This window comes from Marmota monax, unplaced genomic scaffold, assembly GCF_021218885.2.
Source record: "Marmota monax isolate L192 unplaced genomic scaffold, Marmota_monax_Labrador192_F-V1.1 WCK01_AAM20220418_F8-fsc00022, whole genome shotgun sequence".
NCBI classification, from domain to species: Eukaryota; Metazoa; Chordata; class Mammalia; order Rodentia; family Sciuridae; genus Marmota; species Marmota monax.
The window spans coordinates 28,630,925-28,654,700 of record NW_026695215.1 but is presented as its reverse complement, the minus strand read 5'-3'; the positions used below and the strand labels follow the sequence as shown (position 1 = coordinate 28,654,700).

The 23,776-nt window shown below is 39.9% G+C and overlaps 1 pseudogene; it reads left to right on the top strand.

The window, feature by feature from the left end:
• The first annotated feature begins 9,802 nt into the window (after positions 1 to 9,802).
• LOC124084505 (cyclic AMP-dependent transcription factor ATF-3-like) lies at positions 9,803 to 10,386 on the top strand (annotated as a pseudogene).
• The last annotated feature ends 13,390 nt before the right edge of the window (positions 10,387 to 23,776 follow it).

Genomic DNA, 23,776 nt, shown 5'->3' with positions numbered 1-23,776 from the left:
ATCCGGACTTGGGCTTTTCTTAGTTGGTAGTCTTTTTATGGTTTCTTCTATTTCCTCAATTGATATTCGTCTGTTTAGGTTTTCTATATCCTCCTGACTCAATCTGGGCAGATCATATGACTTAAGAAATTTATCTATGCCTTCACTATCTTCTAATTTATTGGAGTATAAGGATTCAAAATAGTTTTTGATTATCTTCTGTATTTCTGAAGTGTCTGTTGTAATATTGCCTTTTTCATCCCGTATGCTAGTAATTTGAGTTCTCTCTCTTCTTCTCTTTGCTAGCATCGCTAAGGGTCTGTCGATTTTGTTTATTTTTTCAAAGAACCAACTTTTAGTTTTGTCAATTTTTTCAATTGTTTCTTTTGTTTCGATTTCATTAATTTCAGCTCTGATTTTAATTATTTCTTGCCTTCTACTTCTTTTGCTGTTGTTTTGCTCTTCTTTTTCAAGGATTTTGAGATGAAGTATGAGATCATTTATTTGTTGCTTTTTCCTTTTCTTAAGGAATGAACTCCAAGCAATGAATTTTCCTCTTAGAACTGCTTTCAATGTGTCCCATAGATTCCGATATGTTGTGTCTGTGTTTTCATTTATCTCTAAGAATTTTTTAATTTCCTCCTTGATGTCTTCTATAACCCATTGATCATTCAGTAACCTATTGTTCATTCTCCAATTGATGTATGCTTTTTCCTTCCTTCTTTTATCATTGATTTTCAGTTTCATTCCATTATGATCAGATAAGATGCATGGTATTATCTCTACTCCTTTATATTGTCTAAGAGTTGCCCTGTGACATAATATATGATCTATTTTTGAGAAGGATCCATGTGCTGCTGAGAAAAAAGTGTAACTGCTTGATGTTGGGTGGTATACTCTATATATGTCAATTAGGTCTAGGTTATTAATAGTGTTATTGAGTTCTATAGTTTCCTTATTCAACTTTTGTTTGGAAGATCTGTCCAGTGGCGAGAGAGGTGTGTTGAAGTCTCCCATGATTATGGTGTGGTGGTCTATTAGACTCTTGAACTTGAGAAGAGTTTGTTTGACGAACATAGCTGCACCATTGTTTGGGGCATAAATATTTATGATTGTTATGTCTTGTTGGTGTATGGTTCCCTTAAGCAGTATGTAGTGTCCCTCTTTATCTCTTTTGATTAACTTTGGCTTGAAATCTATTTTATTTGATATGAGTATGGACACGCCTGCTTGTTTCCGAAGTCCATATGAGTGATATGATTTTTCCCAACCTTTCACCTTCAGCCTATGTATGTCTTTTCCTATCAAATGCGTCTCCTGTAGGCAGCATATTGTTGGGTCTTGTTTTGTGATCCATTCTACTAGCCTGTGTCTCTTAATTGGTGAGTTTAAGCCATTAACATTTAGGGTTATTATTGAGATATGGGTTGTTCTTCCAACCATATTTGTTTATTTCTGTTACTAAACATTGTTTGTTTTCCTCTTTGATTGTTTCCCCCCCCCCTTTACTGTCCTACCTCCCACTGTTGGTTTTCATTGTTATTTTCCATTTCCTCTTCCTGTAATACTTTGGCTAGGATGTTTTGAAGAGATGGTTTTCTAGCTGCGAATTCTTTAAACTTTTGTTTATCGTGGAAGGTTTTAATTTCATTCTCCATCCTGAAGCTTAATTTCGCTGGATACACAATTCTTGGTTGGAACCCATTATCTTTCAGTGTTTGAAATATGTTATTCCAGGATCTTCTAGCTTTCAGAGTCTGTGTTGAAAGATCAGCTGTTATCCTGATTGGCTTGCCCCTAAATGTAATCTGCTTCCTTTCTCTTGTAGCTTTTAAAATTCTCTCCTTATTCTGTATGTTGGGCATCTTCATTATAATGTGTCTAGGTGTGGATCTCTTATGATTTTGCACATTCGGCGTCCTGTAGGCTTCTAGGATTTGGGATTCTGTCTCATTCTTCAAGTCTGGGAAGTTTTCTTGTATTATTTCATTGAATAGACTGCTCATTCCTTTGGTTTGGAGCTCTGTACCTTCCTGTATCCCAATGACTCTTAAGTTTGGTCTCTTAATGTTATCCCATATTTCTTGGATGTTCTGCTCATGGTTTCTTAACAGTCTTGCTGAGCTGTCTATGTTCTTTTCCAGTTGAAATACTTTGTCTTCATTGTCTGATGTTCTATCTTCTAAGTGTTCTACTCTGTTGGTAGTATTCTCCATTGAGTTTTTAAGTTGGTTTATTGCTTCCTGCATTTCTAGGATTTCTGATTGCTTGTTTTTTATAACCTCTATCTCCCTGTATAGTTGATCCTTTGCTTCCTGGATTTGTTTGCGTAATTCGTTGTCGAAGTGATCTTTCATTGTCTGATTTTGCTGTTTAATGTCTTCCTTGATACTCCAGATCATCTGAAGCATGTATATCCTGAATTCTTTATCTGACATTCCATCTGCTGCAGCTGTTACCTCTTCTAAAGTTGCGTTGACCTGCATTGCTTGTGGTCCTTTCTTTCCTTGTCTTTTCATACTGCTTGCGTATCTTTCCTGCAGGTGCGGGCGGCAGCTCTGCTCTCTCCTTATTCCAATTGGGGTGTCATGGCTACCACGCCGGCAGGCCACCGGGCCTGATCCGCCGGTCGGTTGCAGGTTTGCCTACCCTGCAGGCGCGGGTGGCGGCTCTACTCTGCCCCTACTCCAAATGGGGTGACGTGTCTGTCGTACCGGCAGGCCACTGGGCCTGTCCTGCTGGTCGGTCGCAGATCTGCCCACCTTTCGGGCACGGGTGGAGGCTCTGCTCTGCCCCTACTCCAATTGGGGTGTCGTGACTACCCTGCCTGCAGGACGCTGGGCCTGTTCCTGGCAAGGGAGGCGACTCTGCTCTGTCACTACTCCAATTAGGGTGGTGTTTGTACCACGCCGGCAGGCTCCTGGGCCTGATCCGCCGGTCTGCTGTAGGTCTGCCTACCTTGAAGGCGCGGGCGGCGGATCTGCCCTGCCCCTCCTACCATGCCTGCGGACCCCTGGGCCTGATCTGCAGGTTGATCACTGGTCTGCTCACCCTGCGGGCACGGGTGGCGGTTCCGCTCTGCCCCCACTCCAATTGGGGTCACGTGACCACCACACCGGCAGGGCCTGATCCGGGCGTGGGAGAAGGATCTGCTCTGCCCCTACTCCAGTTGGGGTGACGTGTGTACCACACTGGCAGGCCACTGGGCCTGACCCGCCAGGCTGTCACAGGTCTGTTTACCTTGCAACTGCGAACGGCGGCTCTGCCCTGCCTCTCCTACCACGCCCATGTACTACTGGGTCGTGGGTCTGCCCACCTGGCGGGTGTGGGTGGCGGCTCCGCTCCGCCCCCTCTCCAATTGGGGTCATGCGGTCACCACGCTGGCGAGCCGCTGGGCCTGCTCCGGGGGCTGGCGGTGACCCGGCTACTCCCCTCTGGCTGGAGGACAAATTGAGGAGACTCGGGTGACTGAGCCTCACCCCCCTTACCAGGAGACCAACTGCTTATGTCACCGCTGGTGTTGATGAAGATCTCTCCTCCACCGCTTTCTGCTGACATCAGATCTCTGCCATGTTGGTATCCTATGCGAATGGCAGCATTTCGTTCCCCTTGCCGGGCAACCCAAGCAACGGGTGAGTCCTGACCGGCCCTCAGCAGGACCCGGACCCAGACGCAGTTTCCGCGGGCTCCTAGCCCCGGTCCAGGGAAGTTCCGGGAGCCGGAACTCGGCCGCTCCGTGGTCGGTGTAAGCTCCTATAAGTGTAGGCTCCAAGAAGCAGTCCCCGCGGGCTCAGTTCCGGGAGCCGGAATTCGGCTGCTTAGTGCTTGGTGTTTGCTCTGATAGTAGCAGGGTCCAAGAAGCAGCCTCCGCAGGCTCCGCAGCCCTGAGCCAGGGCAGTTCCGGGACGGTTCCGGGAGCCGGAACTCGGCCGCTCCGTGGTCGGTGTAAGCTCCTATAAGTGTAAGCTCCAAGAAGCAGCCCCCGCGGGCTCAGTTCCGGGAGCCGGAATTCGGCTGCTTAGTGCTTGGTGTATGCTCTGATAGTAGCAGGGTCCAAGAAGCAGCCTCCGCAGGCTCCACAGCCCTGAGCCAGGGCCCCAGCACAATTTTTTTAAAAAGCTACCTTTTCTACAATGTATGTTTTTGGTGCCTTTGTCTAGTATGAGATAACTGTACTTTTGTGGGTTTTTCTGCATCCTCTATTCTATTCCATTGGTCTTCATGCCTGTTTTGATGTCAGTACCATACTGTTTTGTTATTATAGTTCCATAGCATAATTTAAGGTCTGGCATTGTGTTGCCTCCTGCTTCACTTTTCTCACTAAGGATTGCTTTGGCTATTCTGGATCTCTTATTTTTCCAAATGAATTTCATGAATGCTTTTTTCTATTTCTATAAAGAACATCACTGGAATTTTAATTGGAATTGTATTAAATTTGTATCACACTTTTGGTAGTATAGCCATTTTGGCAATATTTATTCTGCCTATCCAAGAACATGGGAGATCTTTCCATCTTTTAAGGTCTTCTTCAATTTCTTTATTGTTCTGTAGTTTTTAATAAATATTTCACCACTTTTTATTAGTTTGATTGTTTTTCTTTTAGAGACTATTGTGAATTGGAATAGTTTACCTGATTTCTCTTTCAGCTGATTCATCACTGGTATATATAAATGCAATTGATTTATGGGTGTTAGAAACATATGACTATGACCTACCCAAATTGAATCAGGAGGACATAGGAAATTTAAACAGATCTAATTCAAGAAATGCAATTGAAGATGCCATCAAAAAGCCTTCCAACAAAGAAAAGCCCAGGACCAAATGAATTCTCATCCAAGTCTACCAGACCTTTAAAGAAGAACTAACACCAATTCTCCTCTCTCTCCATGAAATAAAAAAGGGAACCCTTCCAAATTCATTCTATGAAGCTAATATCACTCTGATACCAAAACCAGACAAAGACCCATCAAGGAAAGAAGACTTCAGACTAATATCCTTGATGAATTTGGATGCAAAAATTCTTAATACTGGTAACTTACATACAAAAGTACATTAAAAAGATAGTGCACCGTGATCATCACTGGGTTTCATCCCAGTGATGCAAGATTGGTTGAACATACTGAAATCGACAATTATAATTCATCACATAAATATACTTAAAGACAAGAATCACAAAATTTCCTCAGTAGATGAAGAAAAAGCATTTGATAAAATACAGCATCTATTCATGTTCAAAACATAGAAAGTCTGAAGTTAATAAGAACATACTTCAATATTGTAAAAGCTATATGCATCAAACCCAAGGCCAACATCATTCTAAATGGAGAAAAACTGAAAAGTATTCCCTCTAAAACTGGAATAAGATAGGGATGCCCTATTTCATCACTTTCAGTTAACATTTTCCATGAAACTCTAGCCAGGACAATTAAGCTAAAGAAAGAAATTAAAGGAATACAAATAAGAAAAGAAGAGCTCAGATTATCTCTGTTTCCAACAATGTTATTTATATTTAGAAGACCAAAAAACTCCATTACAAAGCTTTTCTTCATATTTTTATGATACATCATAATCATACATGATAGCATGATTCATTGGTACTTATTCATACATGTATACAATACAACAATATAATTTGGTCGATATCATTTTCCAGTAGTTCCTCTTCCTCTCCACTCTTCCTTCCCCCTCATCCTTTTCTTCTACTCTGATTAGCCTCCCTTCCATTCTTTCTTATCATTTTTTCTTCTCTAGCATCCACATATGTGAGAAAACATATGACCCTTGATTTTCAGAGTTTGGCTTATTTCACTTAACATAATGTTCTCAAGTTCCATCCATTTTCCTACAAATGACATAATTTCATGCTTCTTTATGACTGAATAAAACTCCTTTATATATATATATATATATATATATATATATATATATATATATATATATATATATATATATATATAAAATATTTTCTTTATCCATCCATCCACTGATGGACACCATAAACAATTGCTAATGGTTAATGAAAAGACTGTCAAAATAACTAAAAGAGAAACTTTTCAGAAATTTCCAATGATGGGGTGCAAATATCCTCAGATGCAATTAATGTGTATAGAGAATCTAACTCCACTTTCCAGATAGAATTATGGTTCCCTGAGGGATAAATTTTCTTGAATGTATACTTCTATATACTTTCTCACAACACTTAGCAACTCGGGAATGTATAACATAAACAGTGAAAAAGAACAAAAAAATAGTGTGTAATGTAGCTGCAAAGGAAATAGAAGTAAATAAGGGATATTTTTTCTCCCACCAATGCCATTTTAGCAAAGAGGAAATATGGATTGGTATTTCCAAAACTGTTGCTAATATAACTACATAAAAATAGCCCCTAAGTTAAGTGCAAAGGAAGTTCTGGGGGATTGAACTCTATTAAATATTTCTAATTATTATAATTATACTTTGTGCTTGGGAGTGAACCCAGAGCCTCTTATAAACTAACTACACAATCTACAACTGAGCTATACCATCATTGCATTATTTAGAAGTGAAAAGAGGGAGAGCTTTTAATGTTTATCATACTCTCTGATACACATTTGTTTTGTCAGGTCATTCAAAGAACTTCTCATATGTTATTAATGAGATCCAACTAGCATGTTGTAATCAATATAGAAAAATGTCAAAAAGATTTAGATCCCTTCATATTATACTTTGCAGAAAAACGATCATAGCCTGTGAAAACAGTGAATGTGAGTAGCTTTATTATCCAAAAAAAAAAAAAAGGAAAATTGCTTTTTATCTTCTTTCCTGATAGGGATTTAAAAGAACGCATTTTTTATTTTATTTTATTTTTTATTAGCTACACAGGACAGTACAATGATCCTGACAATTCATACATTTGAATCAAATGGGGTATAATTTCTCATTTTTCTGATTATACAGGTTGCAGAATCACATTGGTCATACAGTCACCTTTCTACATACAGCAATAATAATGTCTATTTTATTCTGCTGGCCTTCCTAACCCCCCTTCCCCTCCCCTCCCCTCCCATCACTTCTCTCTATCCAATCTAATGTGACACACTTTTTTTTTCTTTTTCTCCTCACAACATTATACATGTATTCTGTATAACGCTGAGGATCTCCTTCCATCTTCCACGCAACTCGCCTTCTCCCTCCTTTTCCCTCCCACCTCTCTTCCCTATCTAGTGATAATCTTTTTCTCATGCTTTTCATCCCTACCCCATTTTTAGTCACCCCCCTTATATCAGAGAAGACATTCAGCATTTGTTTTTTTAGGGATTGGCTAACTTCACTTAGCATAATCTTCTCTAATGCCATCCATTTCCCTGCAAATGCCATGATCTTGTTATTTTTTAGTGCTGAGTAATATTCTATTGTGTATAAATGCCACATTTTTTATCCATTCATCTATTGAAGGGCATCTGGGTTGGTTCCACAGTCTAGCTATTGTGAATTGTGCTGCTATAAACATTGATGTGGCTGTGTCCTTGTAGTATGCTCTTTTTAGGTCTTTTGGGTATAGTCTGAGAAGGGGAATAGCTGGGTCAAATGGTGGTCCCATTCCCAGCTTTCTAAGGAATCTCCATACTGCTTTCCAAATTGGCTGCACCAATTTGCAGTCCCACCAGCAATGTACAAGAGTAGGCTTTTCCCCACATCCTCGCCAGCACTTATTGTTGTTTGACTTCATAATGGCTGCCATTCTTATTGGAGTGAGATAATATCTTAGAGTAGTTTCAATTTGCATTTCTCTGATTGCTAGAGATGGTGAGCATTTTTTCATGTATTTGTTGATTGATTGTATATCCTCTTCTGAGAAGTGTTTGTTCAGGTCCTTGGCCCATTTGTTGATTGGGTTATTTGTTTTTTATTTTTGTTTTGAGTTCTTTGTATACTCTAGAGATTAGAGCTCTATCTGATGTGTGAGGGGTAAAAATTTGTTCCCAGGATGTAGGCTCCCTATTCACCTCACATATTATTTCTCTTGCTGAGAAAAAACTTTTTAGTTTGAATTTATCCCATTTGTTGATTCTTGATTTTAACTCTTGTGCTATAGGTGTCTTATCAAGGAATTTGGGGCCTGCACCCATGTGATGAAGATTGGGGCCAACATTTTCTTCTATTAGACGCAAAGTCTCTGGTTTGATTCCTAGCTCCTTGATCCATTTTGAGTTGACTTTTGTGCATGGTGAGAGAAAGGGATTCAATTTCATTTTGTTGCATATGGATTTCCAGTTCTCCCAGCACCATGCTATCCTTTCTCCATTGCATGCTTTTAGCAACTTTGTCTAATATTAGGTAGTTGTAATTTTGTGGATTTGTCTCTGTGTCCTCTATTCTGTACCATTGGTCTACCAGCCTGTTTTGGTGCCAGTACCATGCTGTTTTTGTTACTATTGCTCTGTAGTATAGTTAAAAATCTGGTATCGTGATACCACCAGTTTCACTCTTTCTGCTTAGAATTACTTTAGCTATTCTGGGTCTATTATTTTTCCAGATGAATTTCATGATTGCTTTTTCTATTTCTGCAAGGAATGCCATTGGGATTTTGATGGGAATTGCATTAAATCTGTAAAGTGCTTTTGGTAATATAGCCATTTTAATAATATTAATTCTGCCTATTAAAAGAACACATTATTTAGAAATATAATCATTCACTAGAGTCTGATGATCTGTTCCTGTAAGATTAACACATCTACACAATAGCTGAGCATGAAGTAACCACATGTTCAGTTTGTGAGAGTTGAGCTCATCTGCTGTGATCCATCTTATTTTTATATTAGCCATACATGTTCTTTCCTACATACCTTTTATCTTTAAGGCTACCTGAATAAAGTATTACTCTGATTTACAATACTTTGATCAGTCAGGAAGTTTCAGGAGTAATCTCTTGGTACTACTTGCCATAATGAATTTACTTTATAGGTCCTACCAACCAATATGTATGCTTTTCTATATTATAGGTATTTCCTTCATAATTTTAAAAGTCATACTCCAGAGAAATGACAATGAGATAAGTTTTTAAGATTTGTCAAGTATTTGATAAGGATTTGTAAAGTATTTAACAAAAATTTGTCAATATTTTGTCAAGTCCTAAAAGAGCTCTCCCAACAATGGTTAAGGGGCAGCATCACATGACCGTCAATTTCTGTCAATACAAATTAGACACATCACCCTGCTCATCTGATCAATCGTTTATTTCCTCCCATGGCAGGAAATTACACATATTAGACCTACCTTATGGATTGACTTAGCCTCCATCCATCATTTGGTCTTCACATACCCCAGTTTAACATGGGGACTATGGTTGATCTTTACATCACCCTGTTATTAGGGAGAAATGGAGGCATAATTTCTATATCCAACATTCCTCAAAAAGATTTGGGTGTACTCTTTTCCAAAGTGAATAGTTAATTGGACCCATGGCTACAGATCCTATTGGGGAAAGATTGGGTGGATATGTTTTCTATACTCACAGGGGCTCTGTGGGTTCCATTCTCAAGGATATCCAGGTCCTCATTCAAACAATGGGCTTTGTGTTCAAGAACTAGTTCAGATATCAAAATTGTGTGAGGGATCATGATTTTCTGCTAGGTAACTTATATGAGTCTTTTGCACACATGCTCTTTATTATTTCTGGTTATAGAAGGTGATCAGTATCACAGTCACTCCACGAAGCACGCACTACACAGTTCTCTCCCTGCTCAATGATCCGCCAGCCCGCGCGCTGACTGTGAGCCCTCGGTGCTCAACCTATCAATTGCGGGACAGAAAAACAGCCGGACCCAGCATAGACTGGAGCAAAATGATGCTTCAACACCCAGAGCAGGTCTCTGCCTTGGGAGTCAGTGCCTCCGCCATCGTGCCCTGCGTGTCTCCTCCTGGGTTACTGATATTTGAGGATTTTGCTAACCTGACAGACACCCTTTGTCAAGGAAGGGTTGAGGTTTGCCATCCAGAACAAGCACCTCTGCCATTGGATGTCCTCTGCGCTGGAGTCAGTCATCATCAGCGACAGACCACTGGAGATGTCAGTCACAAAAGCTGAGGTAGCTCCTGGGGATGATGAAAGGAAAAAGAGGCAATGGGAAAGAAATAAGATCACAGCCACCAAGTGCCAAAACGAGCAAAAGGAAAAGACCAAGTGCCTGCAGTCAGAGAAGCTGGAAAGTCTGAATGCCGAACTAAAGTCCCAAATTGAGGAGCTGAAGAATGAGAAGTAGTATTTGATATATATATATGCTCAATCTGTGTCGGCCCACGTGTATTGTCTGAGCTCAGAATGGGCAGACTCCAGAAGATGAGAGAAACTTCTTTATCCAACAGATAAAAGAAGGAACACTAAACAACAACTGGGGAGTCCTCATCGAATACTCCTTTCCCATCTAAAACCTTGATGCCATTGGAAAGCCGACTACCTGTGCACCTCTAGAATCCCAGCAGCTGAGAACCACTGAGGCAGGAGGGCCCATGGTGAGTGATTCTACTGGGCCTTCCCACTCTGCTGAAAAGAATGAACTTTAGACCAGGGCAAGAGCATCCTTTGCTTCAGCTCCAGGATTTAGGCCTTCACATAGTGGTTGTTCTTAGATGTTCCAGATGGCCCCTGATTAGGGTCCTGTCTGCTTTCATGTGGGTTCTACAAGAACCAGGATGCCCACCATTAGGTTTCAAGCAAAATTATCTGTACCTTGGGGGGATGGAATGGCACCATCTCCACCACTTCAGCTGCCTCTGTTGCTCATAGGAGACATGGAATGAGAACAACACTTATTGAAGTTGTACAATGGCCAGGGTTGTGCTTTTTAGAGCATATGCTGTTTATCCTGGGATTACTGTGTGCAAGGCATTCGTTTCAAAACTAGGCATTATGTTCTTTTGATGTTTGTTTCATACAACACTGATGTGTGACTTTTCCGTGGTTTTCCTCAGATCTGGTTTCTGAGAGTCTGGAGGGTCCATTTCCATGGGCAGAATCTTACAAAAATGTTTGGTTGCCCAGAAGAGCTTTCCAGCTCCAGAAGAGCAGAATTGTCCTGCTGACCAGCAGAACAAGTTTGTGCCAAAGAGAAGGCCTCCTTTTTCCCTTGGCACCCAGGTGTTAAGGGGAAATCTATGGGTGTGACAGTGAGTCCTCTGTTGCAGCTCAGTTACAATGTCACAGGAAGTATGCAGAAAGAAAGTCCAATTTCCAAAGGGTTAGGACTATCTACTCAGTGACTTTGTCAAGAGTTATCTCTAGTGGAAGAGCCAAAGAATATTCCATTTTCCTTTCCTTGTGGTAAAATCTGGTCAGTGGAGATGCATGATTGAAGCCTGATGATACCCAGGCTTTAGCATTATTGGATGTTAATGGCATTGTTTTTGTCATGTATCTGTCTTAAGAAATCTGGCTCAGAGCATTTGCAGCTGCGAGAGGTCACTGCGAGAGGTCACTCACACTGCCCACAGGACTTTGGCTACTATCTGATAAAATTCTGATGTTTCTGTGAAATCCTCAGTGTATAAACTTTCTCAATAGTATCATTACAATTTTCTGTAAGAGAAAATATTATTTATCCTAGTATCCTTAACCTGTTAACATAATAAACCCTGGACCAAAAAAAAAAGGTGCTCAGTATCATCACCTGGTGCTCATCTAATCTCATTGCTAGGAACAAGTCCTATTTGCTACCAACCCAAATCCTTGTAGATCAAGGCCCCAAATTGCAAAGTCAGCCTTGTTTCCCCTTTCAGCAACTACACCCCTCTTGCTTCTAACAATAAAATGTTATCATATGATCCCTGTTACATGAAATTCTAGATCCCCAATTACCAAGTTTCTTGAAGCTCTCTTGCCCTCACCTGGGAACATGAGAGGACAAAGCCTTTTAGTGATGCTGTGCTCACCTTACTAGTACATTCTATATTGTTTTTGTGAGGGGAGTGGCTTATGGACCCCCTCTCTGGGAACATAATCAGCAAGTGAGTTCCCTGAAGTCACAATAATTCAATTCTTTCTTCTCTTTTGCTGAAACTCATGACTATCTATATTTTCCAAAGAAGTCACAGCATCCAATTATTAACTATGTCAATACCTCATAAGTCCTCAAAGAACCCTCCCAGCAGCATTTAAGGGCCAGCATCACATGATAGTCAATTTATGTCAACACAAATTGGACATATCATGCAGCTCGGTTGCTCAATCAGTTATTTCCTCCCACAGCAGTGACTTTATTTTCTTACCAAGACTCTGCTGGGACCTGAACCTAGTTATTGGTATAAAGACCATGAAGTGGGACACAGTAGAATCTGAGATGAGATTGACTTTTTTAGGAGACCTTTGTTTGACAAGAAGAAAATGGGATACCACTGTCCTCTAGCAAAGGTAGAACTATTTCTATAGGACTGAAGGATGTTTTAGGGGAATCTGGGAGTTTAAGAGTCTTAAGAAAATCCCACTATATAATCCCTTCCTTGGTGTAATGGTCTTCCTTCAGCATTAGTATCCCAATTTAGCATAGAAGACCCATAGAATCTGTTAATTCAGCATCCTTTTAACTCCACCACTATTCTAATTAAATCTTGTTTTCTGTTTGTCATCTAAGAGATAATGGTATTATGATTTAGGTATGTGATGTCCCTCAAAAGCTCATGGGTGAGACAATGCAAGAAAATTTAGAGAGGCTGGAGATGATGGCACACACCTATAACCTCATTGGCTTGGAAGGCTGAGGCAGAAGTATCATAAGTTAAAGCCATCCTTAGAAACTTAGTGAGGCCATAAGCAACTTAGAGAGACCCTGTCACAAAATTTCAAAAGGGTTGGGGATGTGGCTCAGTCATTAAGTGCCTTTGGGTTCAATCCCTAGCACAAAAAAAGAAAGAGAGAAAAGAAAGTTTGGGTTATAAAAGCCTTAACCCAATCAGTGAATTAATCCCTGGATAGGGATTAACTGAGTGATGACTGTAGGCAAATAGAGTGTGTGTGGAGGAGGTAGGTCACTGGGGGCTTGCCCTTTGGTTTTATATTTTGTCCATAAGGAGAATCCTCTCTCTTCTTCTTGGTGTGATGTCTTGAGAAAATTTCTTCTACCACACCCTTCCACCGTGATGTTCAGACTCACCTCAAACCCCAAAGAATGGAGCCAACCATATTTGGGCTGAGACCTCTGAAACCCTGAGCCCCCAAAATAAACATTTCCTCCTCTGTTGTTTTTGTCAGATCTTTTGATCACAGCAGCAAAAAAGAAAAAAAGAAAAAAAACTTACTAAAACAGATGGTCTATTTAAATGCTTCTGTGAAGAGATTGACTTTCACAGCATGTCCTCATGTTACTGTTGGCCAAACACCCAACTCCAGATTTCTTCTAATCACTCTTTTCATGTACATTTCAAATGCAAAAACTAATGCATAAACCAAGTGCTTCCTTTTCAATCCATACCTCATCCCTATCTACCATATGTCTTTCCAGTTACAAGCATGGTGTTTGTCAGCAAAACAGTCCTCACTGTCATCTTGTTCATTGATCATTTACTACACCAATGATTGACAGTAAGAACTACTTACTTCATTGATAGTTGACAACTTACTATACCAATGGTCTTAGATTTGGTTCCCTCAAAGAAAACTCTGAGATATAGACTTAAATGACACATTTTATTTGGAAAACAGTCCCAAAAAACAAAAGTGAGGAAGTGGGGAAACAAGACAAGGAAGATGGCATTACTGAGCAGGTTTCTGCTCTCTTCCACTTGGAAAATCTCTGAGAACAGTATAAAACAAACCCAGCATCTTTGCAGTTTAGTACGTTAAGTTGCATTTACCCACAAATTCCTCACTTCAGTGTTTGACTTTTACTCCCACATCCTTTGTCCCCGTCTGTTTTCTGTCAAGTAAGATCATGTACTACCAAAGAAAACTTCAGAGAAGAGACACCTATACCTGGGATATACAAAGATGATAGCACACTGGGAGGGTGTCTTGCTTTAAAGCTTGCCTTATGGAACTTGGGTGAACCTGTAATGCCAGATTCGTGGGACCCCAATAGACCTTAGGAGCCAAATCCAATGCAATCACACAAGAGTCTTTATTGCAAGCTCGAGCCTGGACTCACAACCGTTCCCAACGTAGCAGTCCCAGGGAGTGAGTCCCAGTCCTTTGTTCAGTAAAATTTTTAGGTTTTGGGGGTAGCATCACAACATCACACAGCAAATCATTCCGTACCATGGGAAAGTCAAACAACAACTCTTAACATTGATTAGCACATTCACTGGCAGAACAAGTTGGGTAGGGGTGATTGGCTAGTACTAGAGGGGGTTCCTTTGAACTGATTGGTTTAGGCCACGAGGGGTGTACATGCTAAACTACATGGTTTCCCAACATGTTATCAACCACCATAAACTACTGGGGGGGATGCCATCTGACATCCCAGGTATTTTTCCTGTCTCATGCTGATTGGCGGTTGCTAGGGGGTTGCTATGGGTCCTCACCTAGCCTAACTGAGTAAGGGACACCTGGTGCCGCAGATCTCTCCTGTTATTTGTAGACAACTCAGGAGGGTGGGTATGTGCTTTGGAGTGCTCTGTGGGTTTTTCCCAGGACAAAGGTCACACCCCCTTCCTTAGGACAGGCCTTGAGGTAGAAGCTGGTTTCTCAAAAATGGAGCCACATCAATTTGTCAAGCCAAAGGAGTGTAGAGACAGCACCAACAGTTTCTGATACACATCTCAATGCAATCCAGTGAATAAATTGGCAAGTCCATCCACAAAAGTTCAATCAATGGAGCCATTCTATTCCTCTTAAATGGAAAATTTTTCATGTTGCTTATAAATGTGTTCAAAGCATAGATCAAGTTCAGAAAATCATGTTTTCTCCAAATCATTATTGATTTAAGAAAAAGACATTTTCTCAGTAGAAGACATTTATTAGGATCCTTTAAGATTATGAGATTATGTATGTTCACCATGGGCATATGACATGCATGATTTAAGAGTTACTGATTTACTTTAACTAGGAAGATGAGTTATTAAATTTAGAGCTAAATTATTTTTCTATATGTGAAAAAGTTTATCAGTCATAAAGAATTGGAGTTCTTTTTTTTATTATTATTATTAGTTGTTCAAAACATTACAAGCTCTTGACATATCATATTTCTTTTTTTATTGGTTGTTCAAAACATTAATAATTCTTGACATATCATATTTCATACATTAGATTCAAGTGGGTTATGAACTCCCATTTTTACCCCAAATACAGATTGCAGAATCACAACGGTTACACATCCATATTTTTACATGATGCCATATTAGTGACTGTTGTATTCTGCTACCTTTCCTATCCTCTACTATCCCCCCTCCCCTCCCCTCCCATCTTCTCTCTCTACCCCATCTACTGTAATTCATTTCTCTCCTTGTTTTTTTCCCATTCCCCTCACAACCTCTTATATGTAATTTTGTATAACAATGAGGGTCTCCTTCCATTTCCATGCAGTTTACCTTTTCTCTGCCTTTCCCTCCCACCTCATGTCTCTGTTTAATGTTAATCTTTTCCTCCTGCCCTTCCTCCCTGCTCTGTTCTTAGTTGCTCTCATTATATCAAAGATGAGTTTTGGCATTTGTTTTTTAGGGATTGGCAAGCTTCACTTAGCATAATCTGCTTTAATGCCATCCATTAACCTGCAAATTCCATGATTTTGTCATTTTTTAGTGCTGATTAATACTCCATTGTGTATAAATGCCACATTTTTTTATCCATTCATCTATTGAAGGGCATCTGGGTTGGTTCCACAGTCTAGCTATTGTGAATTGTGCTGCTATGAATATCGATGTGGCAGTATCCCTGTAGTACGCTCTTTTAAGGTCTTCAGGGAATAGTCCGAGAAGGGCAATAGCTGGGTCAAATGGTGGTTCCATTCCCAGCTTTCCCAGGAATCTCCATACTGCTTTCCAGATTGGCCGCACCAGTTTGCAGTCCCACCAGCAATGTACAAGAGTACCCTTTTCCCCACATCCTCTCCAGCACTTGTTGTTTGACTTCATAATGGCTGCCAATCTTACTGGAGTGAGATGGTATCTTAGGGTGGTTTTGATTTGCATTTCTCTGACTGCTAGAGATGGTGAGCATTTTTTCATGTACTTGTTGATTGATTGTATGTCCTCCTCTGAGAACTGTCTGTTCAGGTCTTTGGCCCATTTGTTGATTGGGTTATTTGTTTTCTTATTGTTTAATTTTTTGAGTTCTTTGTATACTCTGGATATTAGGGCTCTATCTGAAGTGTGAGGAGTAAAAATTTGTTCCCAGGATGTAGGCTCCCTATTTACCTCTCTTATTTCTCTTGCTGAGAAAAAACTTTTTAGTTTGAGTAAGTCCCATTTGTTGATTCCAGTTATTAACTCTTGTGCTATGGGTGTCCTATTAAGGAATTTGGAGCCCGACCCCACAATATGTAGATCGGAGCCAACTTTTTCTTCTATCAGAAGCAGAGTCTCTGATTTGATATCAAGCTCTTTGATCCATTTTGAGTTAACTTTTGTGCATGGCGAGAGAAAGGGATTCAGTTTCATTTTGTTGCATATGGATTTCCAGTTTTCCCAGCACCATTTGTTGAAGATGCTATCCTTCCTCCATTGCATGCTTTTAGCCCCTTTATCAAATATAAGAAAGTTGTAATTTTGTGGATTGGTCTCTGTGTCCTCTATTCTGTACCATTGGTCCACCTGCCTGTTTTGGTACCAGTACCATGCTGTTTTTGTTACTATTGCTGTATAGTATAGTTCGAAATCTGGTATCACTATACCGCCTGACTCACACTTCCTGCTTAGAATTGCTTTTGCTATTCTGGGTCTTTTATTTTTCCATATGAATTTCATGATTGCTTTCTCTATTTCTACAAGAAATGCCATTGGGATTTTGATTGGCATTGCATTAAACCTATAGAGAACTTTGGGTAATATCGCCATTTTGTTAGTTCTTCCTATCCATGAACAGGGTATATATTTCCATCTTCTAAGGTCTTCTTCTATTTCTCTCTTTAGGGTTCTGTAGTTTTCATTGTGTAAATCTTTCACCTCTTTTGTTACGTTGATTCCCAAGTATTTTATTTTTTTTTTAGGATATTGTGAATGGGGTGGTTGTCCTCATTTCCATTTCAGAAGATTTGTCACTGATATACAGGAATGCCTTTGATTTATGCATGTTGATTTTATATCCTGCCACTTTGCTGAATTCATTTATTAGCTCTAGTAGTTTCTTTGTAGACCCTTTTGTGTCTTCTAGTTATAGAATCATATCATCTGCAAATAGTGATAATTTAAGTTCTTCTTTTCCTATCTTAATGCCTTTAATTTCTTTTGTCTGTCTAATGGCTCTGGCCAGTGTTTCGAGAACTATGTAGAATAGAAGTGGTGAGAGAGGGCATCCCTGTCTTGTTCCAGATTTTAGAGGGAATGCCTTCAATTTTTCTCCATTCAGAATGATGCTAGCCTGAGGCTTAGCATAGATAGCTTTTACAATGTTGAGGTATGTTCCTGTTATCCCTAGTTTTTCTAGAGTTTTGAACATAAAGGGATGCTGTACTTTGTCGAATGCTTTTTCCGCATCTATCGAGATGATCACATGGTTCTTATTTTTAAGTCTACTGATGTGGTGAATAACATTTATTGATTTCCGTATATTGAACCAGCCTTGCACCCCAGGGATGAATCCTACTTGATCATGGTGCACAATTTTTTTGATGTGTTTTTGTATCTGATTCACCAGGATTTTATTGAGGATTTTTACATCTAGGTTCATTTGAGATATTGATCTGTAGTTTTCTTTCTTTGAGGTGTCTTTGTCTGGTTTCAGAATCAGGATGATGTTGGCCTCATAGAATGAATTTGGAAGAGCTCCTTCTTTTTCTATTTCCTGAAATAACTTGAAAAATATTGGTATTAATTCTTCTTTGAAGGTTTTGTAAAACTCCACTGTATATCCATCCAGTCCAGGGCTTTTCTTAGTTGGTAGTCTTTTGATTGCTTCTTCTATTTCATCCACTGATATTGGTCTGTTAAAAATTGTGTGTATCCTCCTGACTCAGTCTGGGCAAATCATATGACTTAAGAAATTTATCGATGTCTTCACTATCTTCTATTTTATTGGAATATACGTTTTCAAAATAATTTTTAATTGTCTTCTGTATTTCTGTAGCATCTGTTGTGATATTGCCTTTTTCATCCCATATGTTATTAATTTGAGTTCTCTCTCTTCTTCTCTTTGTTAGCATGGCTAAGGGTCTGTAGATCTTATTTATTTTTTCAAAGAAACAACTTTTAGTTTTGTCAATTTTTTCAATAGTTTCTTGTGTTTCAATTTCGTTGATTTCCGCTCTGATTTTAATTATTTCTTGCCTTCTGCTACATTTGCTGTTGTTTTGCTCTTCCTTTTCTAGGGCTTTGAGATGAAGTGTGAGCTCATTTATTTGTTGGTTTTTTCTTTTATTGAGGAATGAACTCCAGGCAATGAATTTCCCTCTTAAAACTGCTTTCATTGTGTCCCATACATTCCGATATGTTGTGTCTGTATTTTCATTTATCTCTAAGAATTTTTTTATTTCCTCCTTTATGTCTTCTGTAACCCATTGATCGTTCAGTAACATATTGTTCATTTTCCATGTGATGTAGGATTTTTCCTTCCTTCTTTTATCATTGATTTCCAGTTTCATTCCATTGTGATCAGATAAAATGCATGGTATTATCTCCACCCCTTTATATTTACTGAGGGTTGCCGTATGGCATAATATATGGTCTATTTTTGAGAAGGATCCATGTGCTACTGAGAAAAAAAGTATATCCACTTGATGATGGTTGATATATTCTATATATGTCAGTTAAATCTAGGTTATTGATTGTGATATTGAGTTCTATAGTTTCTTTATTCAACTTTTGTTTGGAGGATCTGTCCAATGGTGAGAGAGGTGTGTTAATTATTGTGTTGTGGTCTATTTTATTCTTGAACTTGGGGAGAGTTTGTTTTATGAACATCGCAGCACCCTTACTTTGTGCATAAATATTGATAATTGTTATGTCTTGTTGGTAAATTGTTCCTTTTATCAGTATATAATGTCCTTCCTTATCCCTTTTGATTAACTTAGTCTTGAAGTCGATTTTATTCGATATGAGGATGGCCACCCCTGCTTGCTTACGAGGACCATGTGTGTGGTATATTTTTTCCCAACCTTTCACCTTCAGCCCGTGTATGTCTTTTCCAATCAGATGTGTCTCCTGTAGACAGCATATTGTTGGATTTGTTTTTTTAATCCATGTTACCAGCCTATGTCACTTTATTGGAGAGTTTAAGCCATTAAATTTTAGAGTTACTATTGATATATGGTTTGTACTTCCAGCCATGTTTGATTATTTATCTTTTTTTTTTAATTTGGTTTGTTTCTCCATGATTAGCTTTCCCCCCACCCTCTGGCTTTACTGAGGTACTTCCCACTGTTGGTTTGGGTTATTGTTTTTCATTTCTTCCTCATGTAGTGTTTTGCTCAAGATGCTTTGCAATGCTGGTTTTCTGGCTGCAAATTCTTTTAACTTTTGTTTATCATGAAAGATTTTTATTTTGTTGTCATACCTGAAGCTTAATTTTGCTGGATACAAAATTCTTGGTTGGCATCCATTGTCTTTCAGTGTTTGAAATACGTTGTTCCAGGATTTTCTCGCTTTCAGCATCTGTGATGAAAAAGCCGTTGTTAACCTTATTGGTTTACCCCTGAATGTAATCTGCCTCCTTTCTCTTGTAGCTTTTAATATTTTCTCTTTGTTCTGTATATTGGATATCTTCATAACAATGTGTCTTGGCGTTGGTCTACTGTGATTTTGTATGGCCGGTGTCCTGTATGCATCTACAATTTGTACATCCGTGTCCTTTTTTATTTCTGGAAAGTTTTCTATAATTATTTCATTCAGCAGGTTCCTCATTCCCTTGGTTTGAATCTCTATACCTTCCTCTATCCCAATGACTCTTAAGTTTGGTTTTTTTATGTTATCCCATATCTCTTGGATGTTTTTCTCGTGATTTTTTACCAGCCTTTCTGAGTTGGCTAGAATCTTTTCAAGATGATATATTTTGTCTTCATTATCTGATGTTCTGGCTTCTACTTGCTCCACTCTGTTAGTGATACTCTCATTTGAGTTTTTAATTTGGTTTATAGTTTCCTTCATTTCTAGAATTATTGTTTGATTTTTTTATAATCTCTATCTCCTGATAAAGATGCTTATTTGCTTCTTTTATCTGTTTATGTAATTCATTTTCAATGTGTTCTTTCATTGCTTGAATTTGCTGTCTCATATCCTCTTTAAGATTCCATTCCATCTGTCTAAGGTATTCCTTGAGTTCTTTATTTGACCATTTTTCTGATGCCTCTAGGTCCTCCTGAATATTTAGGCTGTCCTGCATTGTTTGTACACCTTTTCTTCCTTGATTTTTCATGCTGCTCATGTTACTTCTTGTTCTGTTTGACTGCTGAGTTACTGTTTACTCCTATAAATTTATTTGATGTTTGGGAGGAAAGGTATTAGAAGGGAAGGGAAGAAGTCACTAAAGAGAATGAGAGTAAACAGGTAGAATTCAAAGAAGGGGGAATAAGGAAATTGAAAAGAAATGAAAAGACAAAAGAAAAAATAGAAAAGAAAAAAATTTAAAAAATAATCAAAAAAAATTTTAAAAATAAAAAATTTTTTTAAAATGAAAATGAAAAAAAAACCCAAATAAAAAAATTTAATAAATGCAGTCTTAGAGTTTGATTAACTTCTCTTCCAGTAGGTGGAGCTGTGCCCACCGGGCCAAGCTTCTCTCAATACGTGAGAACCAATCACTCTGCAGCAGCTCCTCCTCCCAGACTGGGTGGGTCTCCAATCCTGATTGCCTAGGGCCTTTTCTTGTGTCTAGTTACTTCCCCACTTTTCCTCAAGCCAGGCCCCGCTCACCGGTGTTGCTCACCACAATACTGGCTACACGCCAGGACTGGGCACACTCTCCCTGTTTGCCATTCCCTCAGACCCTAAGTTTGTGGAGCTTGGGGCTAAGAACCCTCAGTGTATTTTGCTTGCCGTCCAGTAGCCACGCCCCTGGTAGCTGGTGTAAGAGACCTCAGTTTTCAGCACTGGTGGGAGCGGTAGCCGGGGGTCCCGCGCCACGGGTCCTGCACCACTCCTGATTCCCTCGGTCTGATTATCACGCTCACGGGAGAGCTGGGAGGGGCCTTTGAGGTTTCCCCGCTGTGTGGAAAGGGAAGGCTAGGGGGTTACACACCTGTCGCCACCAGTTTCAATGAAGTTATCTCCTCCACCACATTCTGGTGACATCAGTTCTCTGCCGTGGTGGTATCCCATGCAAATGGCGACAGTTCGTTCCCTTTGCCGGGTGACCAATGCAACGGGTGGGTCCTGACTGGCTCTCCCAAGCCCCGTCTCAATCCTGTGGCCACTGCCTATGAAGGCTCAGTTGGTATTAACCTCCGCAGGTTCAGAAGGGCCAACCAGTTGTTTCAGCAGGATCGTTTAGTGCTGAGTCACAGCAGTTTGTCTGCGAGACACAGGCAAATGGGAGCTTGAATTCAGCCGATCTGGGCTCGGTGTGTGTTCTGAGAGGCACAGACTGTTCGCCCCAGATCCACATTAGCTCAGAATTGCCTAGTGATCCTGAGCAAACAGCATTTAGACGGTTTAAGACTCCCTATGCCCGCGCAGCTGAAGAGGTCAGAGACTTGATCTCTCCGCACCCACCGCCATGTTGGATCAGTCAGAATTGGAGTTCTTAAAAAGCTTATATTAAGAAAAAAGATCTTCGGACACAGCTGGGTACAGCACAGGCCTGGGACCCCACAGGCTGGTACCAACGGGCTGCCAAAGCATTCATACTGGCTGGACATCTGGCTCTTTGTGCTCTTGGACATGGTGCTGTTCCTCTTTGTGTACCTCTTGCCCTGATGGGTTTGCTGACATCTCAAGACCACTGGATTCTGGAATGAATTCTGAAAATGACTACAGTCTTCTTGAACAAAGAAGATGGGATTGTGCTACTACAGAATATCAAGTCTCTAAGGGAACTTCCTTTCTTTTTATATATTTTTAACTCATTTGGGGAACTACTAAATGAGTAGTGATCTCCTTCATAACCAAGTTCTTAAAACTAAATGCAGTGTTTCACATTTACACTTTTCTCAAACACCTAACGGCTTTATACGGGCTGGTGTAGAAGTATTTGTACTTTAAAGCCTAGCATATTCACTAAGAATACAGTAATGTCTTTAATGTTGTAAGGGTTTGTCTGGGTTTAATTCAGTCACATAATGTGGTGTGTAACTAGATGAGATGAGGTAGTTGTAAATTCCAAATTTATTCAGAAAAGAGAAGAACTTTACTAGTGTTCTAGGTTATGTAGATGCTGTAATTAACACAAGATGTACAGAAAATAGAGTCCACAAGCTATTGGCTCTAAACATGCTTAGTTTTTAAACAGTCTTTTCATGACCTTTGAAATTCTGCATTGTGGTTAGCAGGTCAACAGACACAAAGGAGGTAGTAGCATCTGATAGTGGAAAGCCCACCTGCATGCCCTCTTGAGCACCCTCAAGTAGGAGTGTTTCAAGCCTGTTTTCTTTTTTAAAAATTATTGTATTAGGTATGCTTGTGTCCAAAACATTTGCTTTTATAGTGCTTGTAACCTATTTAAATACTTCTGCAAAGTCAGTGATATTTACTCATTCTTCAGAGCTTCAACATTGGCTGGCAGCATTTTAGACCACAGCAGTGGAACAAATAAAAATTCTTGCCTCTATAGAGATTGTTCTGTCATTGCTGTTCTTCTAAAAATCTAATTGTTATTAAACACAAATCTAATTGTTATTTAAATCTGCAGGTATTCTGACCATGGAAAGAGACAGGGAAGCATTCCCCTGGTGAGCAAACTCCCAGGGGATAACTGGCACCCTGATCTCCATGATTGGAATGTCTAGAAGTTTCCCCCCTGAGGCTAGTAAGATAACCATGCAGGTGCACCACTTGATTTCCATAGTAACTCCTTGGGTGTGAGAGGCTCTGTGTTTGTATTAACCTAGACCTTATCTCAGCTAGCACTCAGCATTAAGGGAATACGTGTTAGAGTGTAGTCAGGTGTGATGGATAATATGTAACCTTTTTTGAGTTAAAAAACTTGGCAGGAGGGATAAGCGGACACCACTTCTATACTTCTTCTTCACCTCTTTACTCCACTCTCTCTTTTCCATCCTGTCTGCCTGCTTGTACTTTTTGTGTCTGTGTCTGTTCTATGTGCACCTTCTTGCAGGTATTCCTCCACAGATGTTCCTTTACAACTGGCGTTCAACATTGGAGCACAAGACCCCGCATATCCTCCCAGTCCACAGAGAGTATGTGACAACAAAATCAGCCCTGGCAGAGACCATTCCAGATGTAATAGGGGAGGGAGTGGCTTACTCCCTACGCCCCCTCCAGAGGGCATTAGATGCATCTTTTCATCAGCTGGTACTGATCCCTAATCAGTGACACCATGGGAAAGTTTCTGTCAGATGCACAAAGATGTCATCAGGCTGAGTTTTCTTTCCTGTTTCACAAGGCTGGACATACTGTGACAATAATCTTACTGCCTTGCTGACAGAGATAAGCTCTTGCTCTCCCTTCTAATCAGAAAGTGGATCACTAAATTTGAAAGACTGGGAGAGGATAGGTGAAATTCTTCATGAAAAACTAAGGGCTCCCATACCTGTGTTACAAACTTGGGCTTCTTTGTAGGGATACA